At 55.5% G+C, this 20,198-nt stretch overlaps 2 protein-coding genes and 2 long non-coding RNA genes across 8 annotated transcripts in view; 2 read left to right on the top strand and 2 right to left on the bottom strand.

Annotated features, from left to right (window-relative positions):
• The window catches only part of Hnrnpm (heterogeneous nuclear ribonucleoprotein M), a 230,330-nt gene that overhangs the window by 40,545 nt on the left and 169,587 nt on the right, over window positions 1-20,198 (top strand). The window lies entirely within an intron of this gene.
• LOC124092358 (uncharacterized) lies at window positions 2,556-7,290 on the bottom strand. The gene is made up of 2 exons (XR_006851576.2): window positions 3,363-7,290; window positions 2,556-3,274 (listed from the first exon to the last, which is right to left on the bottom strand). It is a non-coding gene; the product is annotated as an uncharacterized LOC124092358 (long non-coding RNA).
• Window positions 7,485-20,198, top strand: part of Cers4 (ceramide synthase 4) — a 28,170-nt gene continuing 15,456 nt past the window's right edge. Inside the window, exon 1 of one of the 3 annotated variants that reach the window (XM_046443829.2) lies at window positions 7,485-7,626. The gene's annotated coding sequence lies outside the window, so the exon portion shown is untranslated. Of the gene's footprint in view, window positions 7,627-10,840; window positions 10,860-20,198 lie in introns of those variants that run through there. The other 2 variants (XM_046443828.2, XM_046443830.1) reach the window with 2 other exon arrangements.
• On the bottom strand, window positions 7,621-13,191 carry LOC124092357 (uncharacterized). Of its 3 annotated transcripts, XR_009226737.1 has the most exons (4): window positions 13,023-13,191; window positions 11,464-11,844; window positions 9,606-10,791; window positions 7,621-8,448 (listed from the first exon to the last, which is right to left on the bottom strand). It is a non-coding gene; the product is annotated as an uncharacterized LOC124092357 (long non-coding RNA). The 3 variants fall into 3 exon arrangements; XR_009226736.1 differs by having other exon boundaries at window positions 9,606-11,844; XR_009226738.1 differs by having other exon boundaries at window positions 9,606-11,570.

The following is a 20,198-nucleotide window of genomic DNA, read 5'->3' as shown; positions in this document are numbered from 1 at the left end:
TCACAGTAGCTAAACTATGGAACCAACCTAGGTGCCCTTCAACAGATGAGTGGATAAAGCAAATGGAATATTACTCAGCCTTAAAGAAGAATGAAATTATGGCATTTGCCAGGACATAGATGAAACTGGAGAATATTATGCTAAGCAAAATAAGCCAATCCCCAAAAATCAAAGGCGAAATGTGGATGTTAATTCACAATAAGGTGTGTGTGGGAGTAGAGGTATTTGGAGGGGAATAAAGGGAGGGGAGGGGGTATGGGGTAAGAATAATAGTAGAATGAATCAGACATTATTACTCATGTGCGTATATGATTGCATGACCTGTGTAACTCTACATCTGGTACAACCAGACGAATGAGAAGGGCACTCTACTGCATGTATAACTAATTAGAATAAATTTTTTAAAACTTTAAAAAATAGAATTAAAAAAAAAAAGAACTTCTGGGGCTAGTGGTGAAGCTTAGTGGTAGAGCATTTGCAAGGCCCTGAGTTTCCATCCCCAGCACCATAAAAAGGGGAAAAAAAAATGTCTACATGTATTTTGCCACAAAGAATCTCTATATATAAAGAAGAAAACACCTGACAATTAAAAAAAAAAAAACAAAAACAGTTTCCAGGAAAAGATAATCTCAGCCTCACTAAGAATGATACAAATGCAAAGTAGAACAAGCTTCTTTTGAAACTTTCAAATTAGCAAAGATTAGCAGTCTGATAAAGGTGATAGCACAGAAGGTGAGACCTCTGATAAGGATGCCTTTGGCAATCATTATCAAAGCTACAAATCCTTATCAAAGTTCACACCCTGAGACTAGTCATTTCACTTGTAGGAATTTATTCAAATCTCCCCATGGGTTTGACACCACTTCTGTATCAGATTTTTCACTCACCGTTGCTTGGATCAGAAGCAACCACTTTGTCCAACAACAGGGGACTGGTTACTCAGAGATCCCCTCGTACGTGGTACCACACAAGGTGGTGAGAACTACTCAACTTTATGAATAGTTAAATAACCATTGATTGACTCGATATTTGAAATAGGTGAACTGAATGGTATGTGAATTACATCTTTAAAGCCGTTACCAACATGTATATGATATATATATATATATATATATATATATATCGGTACATATATATGTATGTATATGTATTCACTTCCCATTTCACAAGCAAAAGAGAGAGAGAGAGACAGAGAGAGAGACAGAGACAGAGAGAGAGAGAGACTTCTTTAAGAACTCCTAGGAATATTAAGTTTAAAAGCGAGCTTCTTGTCAGGCACGGGGTGCAGTGGCCAAGACTGTAATCCCAGGGACTCCAAAGGCTGAGGCTCAAGGCCAGCCTGGACAATTTAGCGAGACCCTATCTCAGAAATAAAAAAATAAATAAATAAAAAGGGCTAGGGGTGTAGCTCAGTGATAGAGTGCCCCTGGGTTCCATCCCCAGCACCACAAAAATAAATAAACAAAGCCAAGTTTCATGTTTCTCAAAAAGTTAAAATAGAATTACCATGTGATTCAGCAATTTCTCTCCCAGGTACACACCCAAAAGGATTGAAGGGCCTGGAAGAGATATTTGAACACCACATTCCCAGGTGCACGATTCACAGCAGCCAAAGGTGGAAACAAGCCCATGTGCACAGATGGATGAATGTCTCCACACCACACTGTAGGCCGTCCTACAGTGGGTATGGTTCTTGCGTGATCAGGGCTGACATTCCAACACATTGCAACATGGATAGACCCTAAGGACATGACGCTCCGTGAAAGGAGCCAGATGCAGAAGGTCAAATGCCATGTGATTCCACTTCCAAGAGGTCCCCTGTGTAGTAGGATCCCCAGAGACAGAAGGTAGAATGGTAGGTGCCAGGGGCTGGGAGCGGCTGGGGATTTAGCATTGAAAGGTTTCTGTTTGCAATGAAAACTATTCCAGAAGTCAATAGTGACGGTGCTGATGCAGCATGAATGTTGGCTTTCTTTTTTTTCCAGGGCTGGGGACGGAGCCCAGGGCCTCGTACATGCTGAGCAAGAGCTCGACCCCGGAGCTCCACCCCAGCAGCCCCATGAACACACTTTGTATCACCCAACTGACACTTAAACATGTAACCTTGGTGGGCTGGGTGGTGGCTCAGCGGTAGAGTTCTCACCTAGCACGTGCGAGGCCCTGGGCTCCACAAAAAAATAAGTAAACAGAATAAAGGTATTGTGTCCAACTACACTAAGAACATATATATTTAAAAAATGAAAACTTGGTATAAATAAAAAATAAGGTGCAGAAGAATATGCAAAATGAATTTTTTTTTTTTTTTTTAATATTTATTTATTAGTTCTCGGCGGACACAACATCTTTGTTTGTATGTGGTGCTGAGGATCGAACCCGGGCCGCACGCATGCCAGGCGAGCGCGCTACCGCTTGAGCCACATCCCCAGCCCAAAAAATGAAATTTTTTGTTAAAAAAAAAAAGGTAGAGGGGCTGGGATGTGGCTCAGCGGTAGCGCGCTCGCCTGGCCTGCGTGCGGCCCGGGTTCGATCCTCAGCACCACATACCAACAAAGATGTTGTGTCCACCGAGAACTAAAAAATAAATATATTTTTTAAAAAGGTACATATTTACACACAAAGGCTCTCTCAGGAAGGAGAACCAAGACATTGAGCCTACAGGACCTGGGAGACCCAGTAGGAGAAAATGTTCCCCTAGTCAATGTTTTTGCAGCTTTTGAATCTAATGTGTTGACTCGTCCAGAAGAGGAACATTTGAATGCAGACTGGAGACTGCCATCTCCTGTTTATATATTTTATTTTCGACGCAGCTCTCTCTCTGCCGTTGGCTTGACTCCTACGCTCACGCGGTCCTCCGGACTCGGTGCCTGAGCGGCTGGGACCGCAGTCACGCACTGCCCAGCCCAGCCGGGTCCCACTCCCCTTCAGAGCAATGCCTCCATAGCTCCCTTTAGGTCCCGCCCTCTCCCAGTCTGGTTAGGAAAAGGGGGTGACATCTTGGACAAGCAGGTGTTGGCCTAGGAACTCTTGTCCTTACTGTGTGTCCTTGAGCAAATCTCTTCACCTCTTGGTAGGGTGGCCAATCATCCCAGTTTGCTCAGGACTGTCCTGGCACTAGCCCTAGAAATCCCATATCCCAGGACACACCCGAGTCCTCCTAGTTTTCTTATTTGCAGAATAGGGAGGCCCGTGGGCGGAGCTGGAGCCAAAGAAATCTATTTCCCCCAACCTTTGGCTGTGTAGTCTTGGGCAGCTTACTGAACCATTCTGAGCTTATCTGTAAAATGGGAATTTTAAGTCACCTGCTGCTCCAGGTCATGATTCCCCCCCCATCCCTTCCGCATCTGGGTTTCTGGGGCCCTTACCTCATCCAGCCTTTGGGAACCACAGTCGGGCACGGGGCCCGGGCTGGCAGGAGGCATCACCGTTGTGAACTGGTTCTCCTTCCCTGCACGTGCTGGGTGCCAGCTGCCCTGAGGGACTTGAGCAAAGACCAGGAGGAGGTGGAGGGAGGCTCTGTGCCAAGCCTCTACTCTGGGAAGGTAAGGAAGGAGAGGCAGAGCCCAGAGGGTGCTTGGGAAGAGGTGAGAAGCAGGAAAGGAGGGCAGGGGCCACACCAGGCCTCCAGGAGTCAGGAGGAGGGCCAGGCCGAGCGTGTCCCTGCTCAGAGGTCCCCAGACACATGGAGACACACCACACCCAGGCACACAGAGACACAGAGAGGGTCAGGCACACACACATAAGAAACCGCGATGCGCACGTGTGACCAGACACACAGAGTCAGGACGCACCAGCCCAGAAGCACAACTCACACCCAAAAATGCACAAAGACACACACACACACACACACAGATCCCCAGAGACAGACACGCACCCAGACACACTCAGACGGTCACACGGAGGAACACAGAGAGGAACACGTAGACACACAGATGACACCTCCCGCAGTCCCAGCCTGTCCCCGGACCCAGCAGCTCCCCCATCACCCCGTCACCCGTCACCCTGTCACCCTCTCTTCTCTGCTTACCTGCCCTGGGAGCTGGACCACTGGAAGGGGCACCCGTGACGGACAGGGAGTGAGGGGCACTGTGGAGGGGGAGCAGACTATAGGGAGGGGAGCAGGACAAGGGGCCTCCCACTGATGGCCCAGAGTGACTGAGGGAAGGACCCATGTGGATATGCACGAAGATCAGCCAGGAGCAGCCAATGCAGAGGCCTTTCTACCCTCACCCTCCCTTTCCTGTCCCCTCCCGGCTCCCCTTCCAGGCCATTTGGTCAGGGCCATCTGAGGACAGTTTTCTCTCCACTCCAGGTACTTGCTTCCCCCGGCCCACTCCACCCATTATGATCCTCTTCCGTCCCCCAGATGAGGACACTGGGCTCAGAGAGGCTGTGTCAACACTAAAAGTCACACAGCCCCAACTCTGTCTTAATTGAAGGCTCCTGTCTTTGGGGCAGAGAGTCCCCCAACATGGAGAGCAGGACTCTTGCTTGGCAAAGGTTGTGCCAGAGAGGACAGATCAGCCAAAGCTGGGAGGGCAGAACCCTGACCAGTATGAGGGACTAAAGGAGGCCAGGCTCGGGGCTGGAGGGTGAGGCCCAGGGGTGGACTTGGCAGGGCCAGCAGAGAAAGGGAGACATGGATATTCTGGACTTTGCTCTCCACACCCACTAGAACAGACAGTAGTCCTGGGGATGGCAGAGGGGCCAGGGCCCCAAGCTGTGGGTGACGGGGAACGACACTGGGCCTTGGATATCCAGGAAGATCCCCCATCTCAGGGTCCTTACAGTCTCTCCTGCCCTGTCTGTCAGAGGCTAGGGTGTGTGGACACAGCAGAGGGCTCCTCATGCCACCTCACACAGGTCCATTGTCAAGGGTCCGGCCTTCGGGCCTGGCTGTGTTGGTCTCTGGTCTGGAAAAGGCCCTGTGCCTAGGGCCAGCTCACAGCAGGCTGGGAGAAGTGAGGACACACACACCCTCAGCTGTCCTGCGGCTTACAGTTTCCTTCATCTTATCTCAGTCCCACACTTGATCACCAGATCACAAAGGGTATGAAAGGCGGGGGAGGGGAGCGGGGGTGGGGGGGAGCCCTGGCCTTCCCTTGGCCCTCACTGACACTGGACTCATGGGCTCCAAAGCTCCATCTGCCCACTCCAGCCACACCCTTGCCTCCCACCAGCCCCCAATTCCTGGCAACTTGACTTCTAAATCCTCTGGAGTCTCTTCCCTCCTGTCTGCCAACCCTGGACCAGGCCCTCAGGGGTAACTCCCTCCCCAGTATCCCATGCAACCCAATTCTGAATCCCACAGTGCCTCTCCCCAGGGTCCTGGGGGGCCCTTGGGACAGACCGTCATCCACTCCATCCACTAATCCCTCGGGTCTGAGAAGTCACCTCCTCCAGGAAACCGTCTCTGAACCGAATGCACGCGCACTCTCAGGCTTGGGGTCAGGCCTGGGGATGCAGAGGAGAAGCTGCCCCACTGCGGGAGGTCCGGCCTGCTCTCTCCTGCCAGGCTTCTCACTGACCTTGGTAGCTCTGGACTCTTGGGTCCAGAGTTGTAGAAACGAACAGTGGACCTGGAAATTATCAAACACAGGTGAGGCTGTGTTAAAGACTTCTGCTCAAGCCAGAAGGGACAGGACTGGGGGGACAGAAGCCCCGGCAAAGAACACAGGGGTGTGGCTTTCACGGTATCTGGGGGGAAGGCAGGACCTCTGTCTCTTGATGCTGTGCTGTGCAGAGGTGGGACTTCTGTCACTCACGCTTCTTCACGCCACCTTCAGTCTCCACCAAAGGTTGTGCTCATCAGGTGAAGGTGACTGTGGGTTATGGGTGACTCTTCTGCACATGTGACGCCTCTTGCCTCACCACCTGGAGCACCCTTCTTATCTGGGAAAGTCTCTGTGTTATATTTTTAGAGCAGGCACTTCTGCCCACCACATGGTCGCGGGAGGATGAGGGACTCTCCCTGCCTCCCTTCTCCCCACTGCTATCTCACTCCCGCAGCCTTGAAGATTGAGCACCTTCTGATGCTTCATCTTCTAGTTTGGCTGCTCACCCACCAGACTGAGAGCAGGTTTGGCTCTTATTTCCCCTGGAAGATGTCCATTCCTTTGTCTTTAGGGGACTTCTTTTCTGTAAGTGGTCACTCTCTGTGTCAGACTCATCTCTGAATCCTTGCTCCAGCCGCCCTGCCTTTGCCCCACACAGTATCTTTCACCCCCAAAATCTCTCCACTCAAATCCCCCACTACTCTGTGGACCTGGGGCTTCTTCCCTGAGGCTTGCACTACCTGGTTTCACAATATGTCTCCTGTTATTACTAGCAGTATCACGGCTGCCATGTTCCAAGTACCTGAGAAAAGTCACGCTACGGCTTTCTTTTTTCTGGATGTGCAAAAGGACTTTTGGAAGGATGGGGGGAGAATAAAGGTGAATGTAGTGTGTGGGAGCAGGGGAGGTGATACTTTGAGGAGGGTCTGAGACCTGGGGGAGAGGGATGCACATTTTCACTAGGGGCTAGCAGAGGGATCAAGATGTAATTGCTAGAAGCTAGACTGGGGCGACAGGTTCTGCTGCACTTGCTAGCAGAGGTCTCCAGCCCCTCCCCCTTCCTAGGCAAGGAAATAAAATCTCAGTGAATTTAAGCAACCTGCCTACGGTGCCAAGGTCAGGAAGATCTAAGATCTCAACTTCCTGTATCGGGCCTGGGGTCTGAAGGTCGGAAGGTGACAGACACCCCGTTGGAAACCTCTTCCCTTCAACTGGCAACAGCGGGGCCTGGGATTGTCCTCTATTTGGTTTCACCAGGCAAGGGGAGGCCCAGCCTCCTTCCCTGTTGCCCTCGTTCAAGTCAAGGCTGCAACCACCACCCACACTTGCCTATCTCCAGACTTTATCTCCCCTGCTCGGCTGCCTGACCCTTGCACTCCACCAAACCGCAGCCTTGCTCAGGATGCCCTCTACACCTCCCCAACCTGCGATTGAACCTGCGCGTGCCTCACTTCACGAGGTCCCCAGACCTGGGGCGGGAGATGGCCACTGAGGCCTGTGGAGGGGTATAGGCCTCTCCTCCAAAGCTAGCAGTGCACCCTCAGGGTTGGGGCGGCCGCGGGGTGTGCGCAGATGCGCGGGCCAGAGCACACTGGTCAGAAGAGGGGACCTAGAAAGGGCCGCGAGCACATGCCGCGTGTGGGCAGGGTGAAGCAGGGGCCAAAAGGCGCCCACAGAAGATGCTGCGGGTTGCGCAGACATCAGACGCGTGGCTGGACCAGCGCCTGGCGCGCCGCGGGGCGGGGCTGGGGGCGGGGCTGGGGTGGGGCTGGGGCGGTGCCAGGCGGATAGGGGCGGGGCCCGGGGAGAGGGCTGCTTGCGCGGGGTGGGGGCGAGCTCCGAGAGGCCCTCGCGCTCCGCCCCCTCCGGCTGCGCCCTCCAGGCCCCGCCCCGGCCCCGCCCCGCGCCCCCCTCCAGCTTTCTTTCCCGCGGCTCTGGGCCGCTGCCCGGCCGGGAGTAGAGTCCGGTTGCCTGGCGCGGGCGGTGCGTCTGCTTCCTCTCCGGGTCAGCCGCCAGGCGCGCCGTCCCCCGCCCCGCCGCGGCCCTCGGTGCGCCCGGCCGCCTGCGCCCCCAGGTAAGAGCGCCCCGCGCCGCGAACACCGCCCCGAACGCCACCCTCGCGACGGGCTCCGGCCCCGCCTACGCGGCCTTGACCTCCCTGGCCCCCAAACGCAGCCCCCGCGTCCCCCAGCACTCCTCCCGGGCTGCCTCTCGGGGCTTCCCATCTGGCCTGCGGTCCGGGCCACCTTCCCGAGAGAGCCCTGGTCCCCCGAGGGCCCGGGCGGCTCGGGAGCCCAAGGACGAGGCTGCGAAACGGGCGGGAGCGAGTGGGGGCGAGCCTGGCCCCGTGACGCGGGGAATCCGGATGTGTGAACGGGCGGAGCGCCACGGGAGTGTCCGCCCGTCACGGGCAAATCGGGGCGGGCGCCCACTGGTGTCACCGACGTACCAGGGCTGGGGACGCAGCAGGGCCCCAGGCCTACGGAGTCCACAACCCAGCTGCTGCGTAGACGGTTTCTAAGAACCGTGTAAATAGAAAATCTCATCATTCCACGGTGCTGGGAAGACGACCCTTCAGGGAACTAGGGGAAGGGTGGAGGTGCCAGGAGGGACGGCAAAGGAGGTTCTCAGGGAAGGTGCCAACCGACCTGATGGGACCGGCAGCGAGGGCTTTCTGGGCCCAGCAAACAGCAAGATCCCCCGGGCAGCGCCCAGCTGGGTGCTTCTGCACAGCCCAAAAGAGGCCAGCGTGGCCCAAGTGTGGAGAGGGAAAATGAAAGGTGCGGCGAGGCTGGCCAGGGTTGGAAGGTGGAGGAGCCCCGGGTCCATTCTCGGTGTTGTGGGTACCAGAGAGAATTGGGCCAGCTGGCTAACACCATCGGATTGTGTCTCAATCCTGAAAAAGAGAAAAAGATCCTGTGGCTGCTCTGCCTGCAGAAGGGTTGGGAAGAGGCTTGGGAGGAAGCTTGGACCCTGCCCGAGGGTTGATAGGAAGTGAGCCAGCTCCATCTTCATTTTGGCAGAAGGGCATCATCTAGATTCTTGTCTGCTCCGAAGCAGAGTGTGAGGAAAGTGCATGGAGACTTCTGACCTCGAGATGGAAGCGTGGAGGGAGGGGCCTTTTCGGGCATGGGGAGACTTGCTGGGGGCACACATACATGGCTGGGGGGAGGCAGTTGTGGCCCAGCCCGCCTTGCAAAATCTGAGATGGGGGAGGCTCCCCAAGACCCCAGTCTGAGCCCAGGCAAGGTCTCAGGCATCTGGGTATCAGAGGCCAGGGTGGCCCCCTCTGGAGCAACCATAACCTATTGATGGGACCCCCCGAGATAAGAATCCTGGGCTGCGGAGTTGTCTTAGAAGCTGTCGGGCTTTGCAGCTGATCTCTTTCCAGGAGCAGATTCTGTGAATAAGGGACTGGGTGGGGGTCCTAGAGGCCTTACTTACTCACCTGGGCCCCAGCAGACCCAGCCAGGTCTCAGGAGACACTGGGGATCCTCGCTGCCTACCTTCCCGGGCCCCCCGAGTCCTGGCTGAGGTGTCTTGAGGGAGGAGAGAGTGAGGCAGTGGAGATCAACTAGAAGCCAGTCATTGAACTGGCCTCGTGGTCCCAGGAAAGACTTCAAAGCTTCAGTCCCCCCCCCTAAAATGGGTGAATAGTACCTGTCCCTGGGAGTGTTATCGGGTGTCAAAGGAGCCTGGCTAGGAAAGGGCTTGGTAAATCTCCGTGGCATCCACATCCCTAAGGGGATGAGGGAGAGCGCCCGGGCCAGGTGGGAGTTCAAGTTCCCATCGGCCCCCATTTCCTGCTCACCTCCAGACCCAGGACCATTTGTAGGTTGGATAAAGTGTTTGGTTGGCCCAGTGCCTGGCACAGAGTGAGCAGTTGGCTCGGAAGCCGTGGGCTGACCGTAGATGGCAGCAGGAATGGGCTAAGGTCCCCTCCTCCCATGGTGGGATGACACAGGAAGGCGGGCGCCATGGGGCGCACCCCCTCTTCTCTGGGCACCTCAGTCTGCCCCCTTTCCGGCGTCTGGGCTCGAGCCTGCCGCCTACCTTGTCCTGCCAGTTGGAGTTGAGGAGCCCTCAGGCCAGTGACTTCACCTCCTCGTGCTCCGTTTCTCCACCTGTGAAGTGGGCCTGACCGCCTCCATCACCTCACAGGTTAAGCACTCAGCACGATGCCAGCAGTGATAACTACCTGGCAGGCAGAGGCTGTTAAAATATGGAAACATGGCAGAGCTGACGCCCTCAGGGAGGGAGCCCAGGAAGTCACCTGGCTGTGTCAGGAGCCGATCAGGGGAGGCATCTGGATGAAGGGGAGGAAGAGCAGGGAGGCAGAGCAGGTGTGGAGCCCCGAGCATGGTGGGGGCACTGGGAGGAGCTCCTGGCCAGGCCACAGAGAAAGTCTGCAAGGCCAGGGCTGGGAGGTCCAGCGGAGAGAGGCCGTGGGCAAAGCCAGCCTGCTGGCCTTGAAAGGCATTGGGACGTTATTCTGAGGCCAGGGAAGAAACTGTGGGGCAGGGACGAGGACAGGAGTTAGAAGAGCAGGACAGAGGCTCCCGAGCTGGCCCTGCTGAGCCCAGTGGGGTGTGGCGAGGGGAGGAGGGGAGGCGGGGAAGGCAGCCATTGATGGGGGAGCAGGTTTAAGTGGAATCAGTCTCTTTCCAGCATCTGCAACTTGGGGTGCCGCTAGATGCCCAGCTGGCAGAGGCGTGGTGCAGGGCGGTTTGGAGAAGCAGGACAGGAACTGGCCCGGGAGACATTCTTCTGCATGCAGCTCCCTTCCTCCCCACTTTCCCCCCTCCCGGTCCCCCAGCTTGGGCTTTTCTTCAGGCCCTTGAACAGGTGCCTCAGATCCAGCCTCACTAACCAGAGTGGGTAGAGGAGGCCTCTGTCCTCCCCAGGCCGGACTCCATCTTGGTTAATAGGATGCTGTCCCGCACGCTGGACCGGCCAGAGCCCACTCTCTTCTCTCCCACCCCTCCTGCCTCCTGAAGCCACATTTTGGCCCAGGGCTCCATGGCTGTGTCTAGAGAGGGGTCCCGTGGTAGGCTCCCCCTCCGCCCTGTGGCCGGCTGCCTCCTCCCGTCCCTGTCCGTGGTGGGTCATTTGTTCGTCCAGCTCACTCTAACGCAGCTTCTGCATTGGGACGCATGGCGGGGGCGCTGGCAGTGAAGGACAGGAAGCTCCTGGAGCCGCTGTTCTTACAGAGAGAAGGGGACAGCAACAGGGATGAGACCTGAAGACGGAGGAGGAGCTAGCCAGGTGGCCCTCTGGAAGGAGAGCATTCCAGGCAGAGACCAGCAGGTACAAAGGCCCTGAGGCCAGGACAGGCTCCGTGTGCTGGAGGCACAACGGGGAGGCCCATGTGGCTGGCACGAGTGAGTGAGGGGAGACCACAGAGGAGTCCATGGAGACCTGTGGGTCCTGAGGGATGTTTTTGCTTTCTCATTTTGGCCTCTATGTGCCAAAGTGGGGCCATCCACCCTGAAGTCCTTGAACCCTGAAGGAAGGCAGGACCACCCCTTTCCTGGGGGAGGGGCAGGGCTTCTGTCCCTCATTCCTGCCTCTCTGCCCTCCACTGCAGCCGCACCAGCCATGTCTCTGGAGGCCCTGCCTCAGGTCCTTTGCACTGGCTCAGGTCTTCTCTGGCTAAAATGCTCTGGCCCCTGGCTTCCTCCCTCACCTTCTTCTCAAACATCAGCTTCTCCAGGAAGTTGCCTGACTCACCCTCCCCTCCTCACCTTATTCTCTCCACACCTGGGGTCGCGGCCTGACGTGATGAAACAAATTAACTAACAAAATATGTCCTATGCGTCTCCCTCCCCACCCCATCCGGAACATCAGTTCCTGGAAGACAGGAATCCTGTCTCCTCAGTTCCCCACCGAGACCGAGGGTGCAGGTCCTCACCTGGCACATAGCAGGTACCAGAGGCACGTTTTTGAAGTGATGTAGGAATCCAGGCATTTTTGGCTACAGCTGGAGAAACTGGGCTCAGGTGGGGTGGGGTGCAAGTCCTGGAGACACAAGCCCAGGTTCCAACTCGCCACTCCCTACTCCATGCCCTTGGGGGGAACCCCGTGCCTCAGTTTCCCCAATTACAAGGTGACAAGGCCTGATACTTGTGCCTCTGCTGCAGCCCCCTGGAGACAGCCAGAGGCTGGAGGGAGCTGGGCTGGATGCTCAGATACGGAGGCAAGATGTTGAGGGCTTCCCCATGTATTGTTGGAATTTTCCAGAAATGTGATTAGACCATGGAGGGTGACTTTATTTGAGGAGGTCAGGGCCTCTCTGAAAAGGAGACATTTGAGTCAGGGCTGACTCCGAACCAGCGGTGGACGCTGATGGGAATGAGGCCTGTCCGCTGCCCTCCTGGAGCCCCCACCCTGGGGAGCCTGCCCGGCTCCTGGCAGGGACAAGGCAGAACAGCCTGAGCCCACAGTGGAGGATCTCTGGTTGCTGGAGGCGAGAGGAGGTCCCTTCCCCGCCCAAGAGGCCTGAGGCTTGTGGAGGGGGGTGGGCACCAGCAGACAAGCTGCCCACCTGAGGGTCAGCTGTGCCAGGAGTGGGCAGGAAGGGTGGACAGGGGCTCAGATGGGGGAGCACCCAGGCAAAGGTTGGCATCCTGGTGTCATTAAAGTGACTCTTCTGAGATTTGGGGATTCACGCACGGACCCCTGCCTGAGAACCCCCGAGTCACTAGCTGTGGGAGGTCATTGGTGTGGGGTGGGCCGGCCAATGGGGCCAGGTCACCATGGGGACCTTGAATGCCTGGCGAGGAGCCACGGGGCCTCTTGAGCAGGGGAAGGAACCGGCTTGAACTGTGAGGCACTACTAGGCGACCAAGGGAGGGGTGGGCAGAGCCAGGGAGGGTGCCCCTCTGCCCTCCCTATGCACCTGTCCCTGACACCTCTGGTCTTTATAAGGACTGTGGCACCCCCCTGGGGGCCCCTCGCTGGGCCATCCCATAGGCCTGGAACCCCAGTCCCTGCTGTCCCACCTGGAGGGCTCCGGAAGGACATGTGCCCCACAGTGGCTTCTGTGGCTCTTTCCCACCAGGCAGGCAGGTGACTTGATTTCTCTGAGGACTCTGTCCAAGGCCAGCAGGACAGGAGCAGAGCCCAGACCCCCCCCCCCCATCGCAAACTCCAAAGGCCACAGCCTGCCAGTGTCTAGACCTGCTGCCCCCCACTCCTCTGGGATGGGGTGGTTCAAACAGATGACCCCTTGCCCTGTCCCTGTGGTCACCCCTCCTTCCTCTGAGACAGTGCCTTCCCAGAGTTCCGGGCCCAGAGCTGGTCTTCCTGACTCTCCTCCCACCCCCAGGCCATGTTCCTGCCCAAGCAGGTAATTCCCAGATCAGGCCCCCTTCACCCCAATTATACCACCCCAATTCTGACCCAGAACCCTCAGACCAGCCCATCACCTCCCAGAGGCCAGCCACAAGGTGACCAATAGAGACGGCTCACCAGCCAGGGGAGTTCACAGAGTCACCTCTTCTGGAACGTCTGCCGCCTTCCTCTGACAGAGACCCAGGCTCCCGAGGCTGCTGCTGTGTCTTTAAGAAACCACAGCAACAGACGCCTGCCCACCTCCCCTGGAACCCGCAGGCCTCAGGGACTGGCCGGCACCAAACTTTGTTTTGTTTTCGTTGTGCTAGTTTTTATGGCCACTCTGCTCCTGGTGTGGGCACCGGCTTGTTGAGGGAGGAGGGAAATTTCTTCTGGAAATAAATGTACAGTCACGCGCCACTTGCCAACCAGGACGGTCCTGAGAAATGCATCCTTAGGCCGCTTCGTCACTGTGTGACTGTCGGGGAGCATTTTCACAAACCCAGATGGTGGAGGCCAGTCCCCGACGTGGCCTCCATGCAACCGAGAGGCTCGGGGAGCAGGAGACACAGAGGCTGCTGTGGCGTAAGGTGACAATGGTGTCAAGAAACTTTCCTCTGTGAGTGGAAGGAATATGCTTCAAAATAACAATAAAAAGGAGATGGTAGCAAGGGCTCGGGGGGCAGCTCCGTGACAGAGAGCTTGCCTAGCATGCCCGAGGCCCTGGTTTCAACCCCCAGCACCAATTTCAAAAGAAATGTGCACTCACCCCCAAGTTGGGCATGGTGGCCCGTGCCGGGGAGTCTGAGGTAGGAGGATCGCTTGAGCTCAGGAGTTAGAGGCCAGCCTGGGTAACATTTCAGGACCCATCTCACAAAAAAAAAAAAAATTACATACACACAAACCAGTAACATAGTTATTTGTTATTATTACTGTGTTAATTTTCTGTTACTATAAAAAAACCCTGATGTATTCAGTTGGTGCAGAGAAAAGGTGGGTTTGGCTCACAGTTTTGGAGGTTCCAGGTGGACCATTACTCTTTGGCCTGGGGCAGGGGTGAGTGGCCAGAGCCAAGCCATTGACCTCGTGATGGTGAAGCAAAAACAGAGCAAGGGGAAGGAACCAGGTTCCACTGTCCCCTCAAGGGCATGCCCCCAGTGACCCCAAGATCTCCCACCAGGTCCTACCTCTTAGAGAGTCCACCTCCTCTGGTCAGCACCAAGCCTTTAAGAACATGGGCACTTAGGATCAGACCGTCGTGATGCTCAGCATTATGCACCGTGCATAGCGTGTCCCGCCACCCTTGTGGAAGGCTGGCAGCGCCACGGCGTGTTTACACCAGCTTGCCACGAATGCACGCACTTCGGTGTTCCCATGCCTAAGGTGTCACTCAGCAATAGGAACTTTTTGGCTGCATGATAATCTCATCATAAATTCTGTCCATCAGTGACCAAAATGTTGTTATATATACTTCTTCCTTTTTAAAAATTTCTACTTTATTTTTGCTGTTGCGTCTTGCTGTGTTGCCCGGGCTGGTCTCAAACTCCCAGGAGTCTCCCACCTCAGCCTCCCAAGGACTGGGCTACAGGCCAAGCCACTGCACCCGGCTCGTCCTAGTCACTTAAGGGGAAAAATGAGAGCCCTTTGAAGGAGACAGTGGGTACCTGTTAGAGCAGGTGGGAGAGGGAGGGGGGGAGATGGAGGGGGGGAGAGGGGAGTGGGAAGGCTCAAAATTGAGGCAAAACTGTTTTCTGGGTCCTGGTGCCTGGGCCTCAGTTCCACCTTCCATTCATCCATTCTACAGCTTCCTGCCCCCCATTATGTGCTGGGTGCTGGAAAAATGGAGAGGTCAGGTCAGGACACTGGGGAAGGCAGACAGTTGCCCTACAATTGCTAAGAAAGATGGGGTAGGAGGGTGTCTTCGTTTTGCATCACTGAGACCAAAATACATGACAAGAACAATGTAGAGGAGGAAAGATCTATTTTGGGCTCACAGTTTCCGAGGTCTCAGCTCACGGCTGGCCGGCTCCGAAGCTCTGGCCTGAGGTGAGGCGGGGGCATCGTGGTGGCCTGGAGCCACAGAGGAGAGCCACTCCCATCAGGGAGGTGGGAAGCGGAGAGAGCATCCGGGGTGCCAGGGACAGAACATAAACCCCAAAGGCACTTCCCCAGTGACCCCTTCCTCCAGCCACATCCTGTTGACCTCGTTACCACCAGCACAGTAGCCCTTTCAGACTGTTCATCTATCCAGTGGATTAATCCACCAGTTAGCGCACAGCTCCCGTGATCTAATCATGGCCTTCGGGGGACACTTCATATCCAAACCGTAACAGAGGCTCCTAGCCCAGCCCAGGGGTAACTGGCAAGGCCTTCTGGAGGAAGTGTCCAGGGAGCAGGATGGCGCAGACCCGGAGCTGGCCAGGCAGAGGCGATGGCATTCCTGGTAGGGCTGCAGCTGGGCCGAGGCCCGGAGCTGGCCTGGGATGCACGGTACCAGGCCCATGGGAGAACTCTCAGGATTCAGTGCCTGGTTTCCGTCACCAGCACCAAGGGAAGGAAAAAACCCTGTGTACACACACCCACAACAAGCTGGGCACAGTGGCACAGGGCCCGATTTGCAGGTTAGAAGGACCACCTGGATGCCGGTGGGAGGGGCGGTGGCTGGGGCAAGACTGGAGGCAGAGAGGCCAGGGCTGAGGCTGCCACAATGACTCAGTTGTGGGAACTGGGCAGAGGAGGGAGATGGACCCATCTCAGGACCCAGGGAGAGGCAGAGCGTCAAGAAGGTGCCAGGAGGCGTGTGGAACGACTCAGATTCCTGTCCTCAAAGATGGCGGGGATAGGTTCTCGGCCAAGAAGCCACAGGTGGAAAAGAAAACGGGTTTGGTGGAGGATGGCTTTAGCGTGGTGTGTCCGGCCCAGAACAGCCAGCTGGTGCTGGATTCGCAGGTTTGGTCCTGGGGAAAGAACCCAGAGGATGGAGATGCTGGTCATGGCTTCCGGGGGTGAGAGTTCTCAGCGAGGGGAGGGTAAGAGGAGGTCCAGCGCCCGCATGACTTAGGGCCAGCGGGGAGGAAAGCAACCTGAATTGGAGACAGAACAGCAGAGAAGCAGTGAACAGGGAGGTCCAGTTCTTGGACACAAACCCCATTAGGGGGCACAAATACCTGGATAGGGAGTTGGCCACTGGGGGTGGCTATAGTGGGAAGAAGTGTCCTGGACCAGGAGAGGCCACAGTAGTTAAGGTCAGTTTAGAAACACGAGGCACAGTCCCACTCTCCAACAGAGCACCAAGTTTCTCTGAGTCCGTGTCCTAGAATGCCCAGTGGCATCCACAGAAGCGAACTCCAGCCTGGCACAGACCAGCTGTGTGACTCTGGGTAAAGCATTCAGCGTCTCTGAGATTCAGTAGGTTCATCTGTGAAGCAGGACGGTAATGGCATCTTTCTAAACCGTGGCTGACATTTCCAACCTAGGGAGGCAGTCCTGGCCCCTGGAAAAGGCCGCCATGGTGCTGGGCTGCTGACCAGTGGTGCCTCGGGCAGTCCTGATGTGGGTGTGGGCAAGGTCCACTTTCCTGGAAAACAGTCTGGCTTTGCCCTACCTGAATGTACCTCCTGGAACGTGGTCACCAGGGGGATGGCACCAGCAGATGGGAAAGGTAGGGGCCACTGGTCGGCCAGGTTGAGTGAATGGAGGCCCCAGCAGAGCACAGCCTGGCACCACCGTTCCCCCACCCTTGGGGGGCCGACCTGGGCTGGGAATCGGTTTCTAAGTGGTGAGCTGGGCCTGGGAGTTCACTCCCCACCCAAAACGCCCCTGCGGAGCCCCTGTGTCTTCTGCCAGCCATCGTGCCTTTTCGTCTCTCTCGCACTAACGTGATTTGCTATTTAAAAAGTCCCCCTTTGAGCTGAGTGTGGTGATTGTGATCCCAGCAGCTCGGGAGGCTGAGACAGGAGGATGGTGAGTTCAAAGACAGTCTCAGCAATGGGGAGCTAAGCAACTCAGTGAGACCCTGTCTCTAAGTGAAATACAAAATAGGGCTGGGATGTGGCTCAGTGGCCAAGTGCCCCTGAGTTCAATCCCCAGTACCCCCCCCCCCCAAGAAAAGTCCCTCTTTGATTGTGCATGTACACACACACACACATGCACACACACACAGAGACTCACATACTTGGAATGCTATTCAGCCCTAAAAGGGAGGAAATTCTGACACTCCAATATAGATGAACCTGGGACATGCTGTTGAGTTAAGTAAACCAGTCACAAAGGGCAAATCCTGTGTGGCTCCACTCATAGAGGTCCCTGGAGCCAACAGTTCATAGAGGTGGTGGGAACCAGGGCTGGGCGGGGGGTGGGTGTGTTGAATGGGGACAGAGTCAACTTGGGAAGATGAGGAAGCTCTGGCGGGGGTGGTAGGGACGGCTGCAAACACGGGAATGCGCCCGAAGCCCTCAGATGGGTGATGGCCAAGTCTGTTATGTGGATTTTATCACATGAAAAAGAGTTTTTAGAAGCCATCCTCAGCCACACTCCCTTTATAAAAACCTGTGAAAACCCCGTGGGCCTCCTGGGGCAGCGGCCCCTCGGGCCCCCCCTCCGTGGGGTGCCCCTCACAGCCCTGCTTGCTGTGTTCACGAGCGCGTCTGGGGCCGTGGACAAAATTAGAAAGTCTTCTGTGTTTTTGTCTCTTAAAATGCTCTTGGGCCCCGCCCTCTCCTTTATCCTTCCATCCTCCGGTTTCATACACGTTGGACCTTTGCTGTGGTCCGTCAGGTTGCCGAGGCTCTGAAAGCCATGGTTGAACCCGAGTGACACACAGCTGGCCGCCTTGCCCACGCAAGGTGTGCCCTCAGGACACTCACAGTATTGAGCACTGTCACTGTTGTCACCGCTGTCACCGCTGTCCGCTTCCAGATGCACATTTTCCTTGAGTCTTATGTCCCTCTGTTCTTCAGGGTGGATATTTGCTATTAATTGGTCTTGGAATTTGTCTTGTCTTTCTTCTCCCATCACCAATATGCCATCAGACTCACACAGTGAATTGTCAGTCTCAGAGATTGCCTTTTAGGGTTTTAACATTCACAGTCTGTCCACTTCTATCGTTCCTACTTCCCTGCTGAGTTTCCTCTTTGTTCATTCATCTAGAGAGCTAATTTCAGCCGGGAGCTGTGGTGCGTGCCCTGTAATCCCAGGGTCTTGGGAGACTGAGGCAGGGGGATCGCAAGTTCGGGGCCAACCTCAGCAACTTAGCAAGACCCTGTCTCAAAAAATAAAACGGGCTGGGGATGTGGCTCAATGGCTAAGCACCCCTTGGTTAAATCCCCCCAGTGCCAAAAGAAAAAAGAAAAATTAATTTCTGAATATATTTGTAAAAGCTGCTTCAAAGTCCTTATCTGATAATTCCCATATCTGAATATCTGGGTCACCCCTGAATCAGCCTCCATTCTTCTTCCTCCTTTTCCTTTTTTTTTTTTTAATGGTACTGGGGATCGAACCCAGGGCCTTGTGCATTCGAGGCAAGCACTGTATCTGCAGCCCCTTCTTCTGCTTCTCCTCCTGACCCAGGGTGCTCTGTCAGTGACCTACATCCCCAGCCCCCACTTTTTAGTTGTTTTGTTTTGAGGCACAATCTTGCTAAGTTGTGCAGACTGGCCTTGAAGTTGCGATCCTCCTGCCTCGGCCTCCCGAGTCCTGGCATTGCAGGCGTGAGCCACCCCACCCGGCTCATTTTCATTCTTGACCGTGAGGTCATGTTCTCCTGTTTCTTCACATGTCCAGTAAATTTAGATCACATTCTGGACATTGTGCCAGCTACTTGTCAGGTTGTGGGTTCTGGTATGTTCCTCTGAACAGTATTGATTTTCAAACATTTTAATTACTTTTTACCAGGCAATTAACCCAGCTGGACTCAAACTCCGAAGTCTGGTTGGCAGGAGAAATGTTGGTTTTTAGGGCTGGGAATGGAGATCAGCCTGGAAAGCCCTTGCCTGCCATGGACACAGGCCCTGGGTTCCATCCCCAGCACCACAAAAAAACAAACAAATTAACAGTTGTTTTTTGAGGCGGATCTAGACTGTTCCAGGCCACCCTGCATGTGTGGTTCAGGGGTCAGCAGAGGCACAGAGTTTTGTGTGGAATTTGGGGTCCCCATCATTGGCCGTTTCCTAGATCCTCTGCCACATTGTCTCTAGACTGTCCTCTTAGTCTTCAAACCTTTTTTTCTTTTTTCCAGTGCTAGGGCCAAACCCAAGTCCTCACACGCGCTAGGCCAGCGCTCTCCACTGAGCCACTCACCTCTGTCCTCCCCACCTCCCTTCTTGCTGGTTTGGGTCACTGTTGAGGCAGGACTGTGTCACACAATATCCTGCAATGACGGGAAGTTCCAGTTCTCTGCTGCCCGGTGTGATGGCCACTGGCTACTTGTGGCAATTAAGAACTCACGTATTGCTGATGCAACCATAGACCTGAATTTTAAATGTCGCCTCTGCCGTGCTGGGAATGGAACCCAGGGCCTCCCACACGCCAGGCCCCCAGCCCCAGTTCATTTTGCAGTGGCATCTGGCCTCTGACGCCCCATTAGACAGCGCAGCCCTAGAGCTTCCAGGTCATGGCTTTTAGGTTGAGTCCCGAGCTGGTCACCTGGGTCTGAGGCGCTACCAGCCACAGAGCTCTCCGGGGGTTTTCCGTGACCCAAGCTCGGCATCAGCCATCAGTGTCTACGCCATTCGCTTTTCTTGTTTGGCTCAATGATCCTCCCAAGTCAGGGAGCGCAGCTCTTCTTCCACCTCCCTCCCACCCCCACCCCACTGTTCGTCATTTTTTTAAATGAAAAAAAAAATCGTTTTGGTAAAGTGTCAAATGCAGCGTCCTCACCGTTTCCTGTGCTCACTTCAGTGTGGCCCAGTGTCTGGCCGCGGCCCAGCAGCCTACTCCAGAAGGGCTTCGTCTTTCAAAACCAAAATTCTACTCGGTCAGCCTGCTCCCCTCCCCCGGCCCCTGGCGACCGCCATCCAGTGTTTGTGGATGTGCCTTCTCTGGGGACCTCCTGTAAGTGGGATCATAACGGTCTTTGCCGGTCTTTGCCCTTTCGTGACTCATGACTTCACTCAGCCCAGCGCCTTCCAGGTCCATCCCCCTGCCTCTTCCTCCCCCTTTCCACTCTCCTGCGGCACCTGATACCACAGAATCCTGAGGTTTCCCATCCCCAGCTGTTGGACACAAGGTTGCTTCCAGCTTTTGCAGGAGGGAAGGAGGGACTACAGGGGAGCACTCTGGGGAGTGATGGGTGCGTTTGTTGTCTTGACTGAGGGG

Source organism: Marmota monax, unplaced genomic scaffold, assembly GCF_021218885.2.
Source record: "Marmota monax isolate L192 unplaced genomic scaffold, Marmota_monax_Labrador192_F-V1.1 WCK01_AAM20220418_F8-fsc00102, whole genome shotgun sequence".
NCBI lineage: Eukaryota > Metazoa > Chordata > Mammalia > Rodentia > Sciuridae > Marmota > Marmota monax.
The sequence above is the reverse complement of the archived record's forward strand: the minus strand, read 5'-3'. Positions and strand labels throughout refer to the sequence as shown.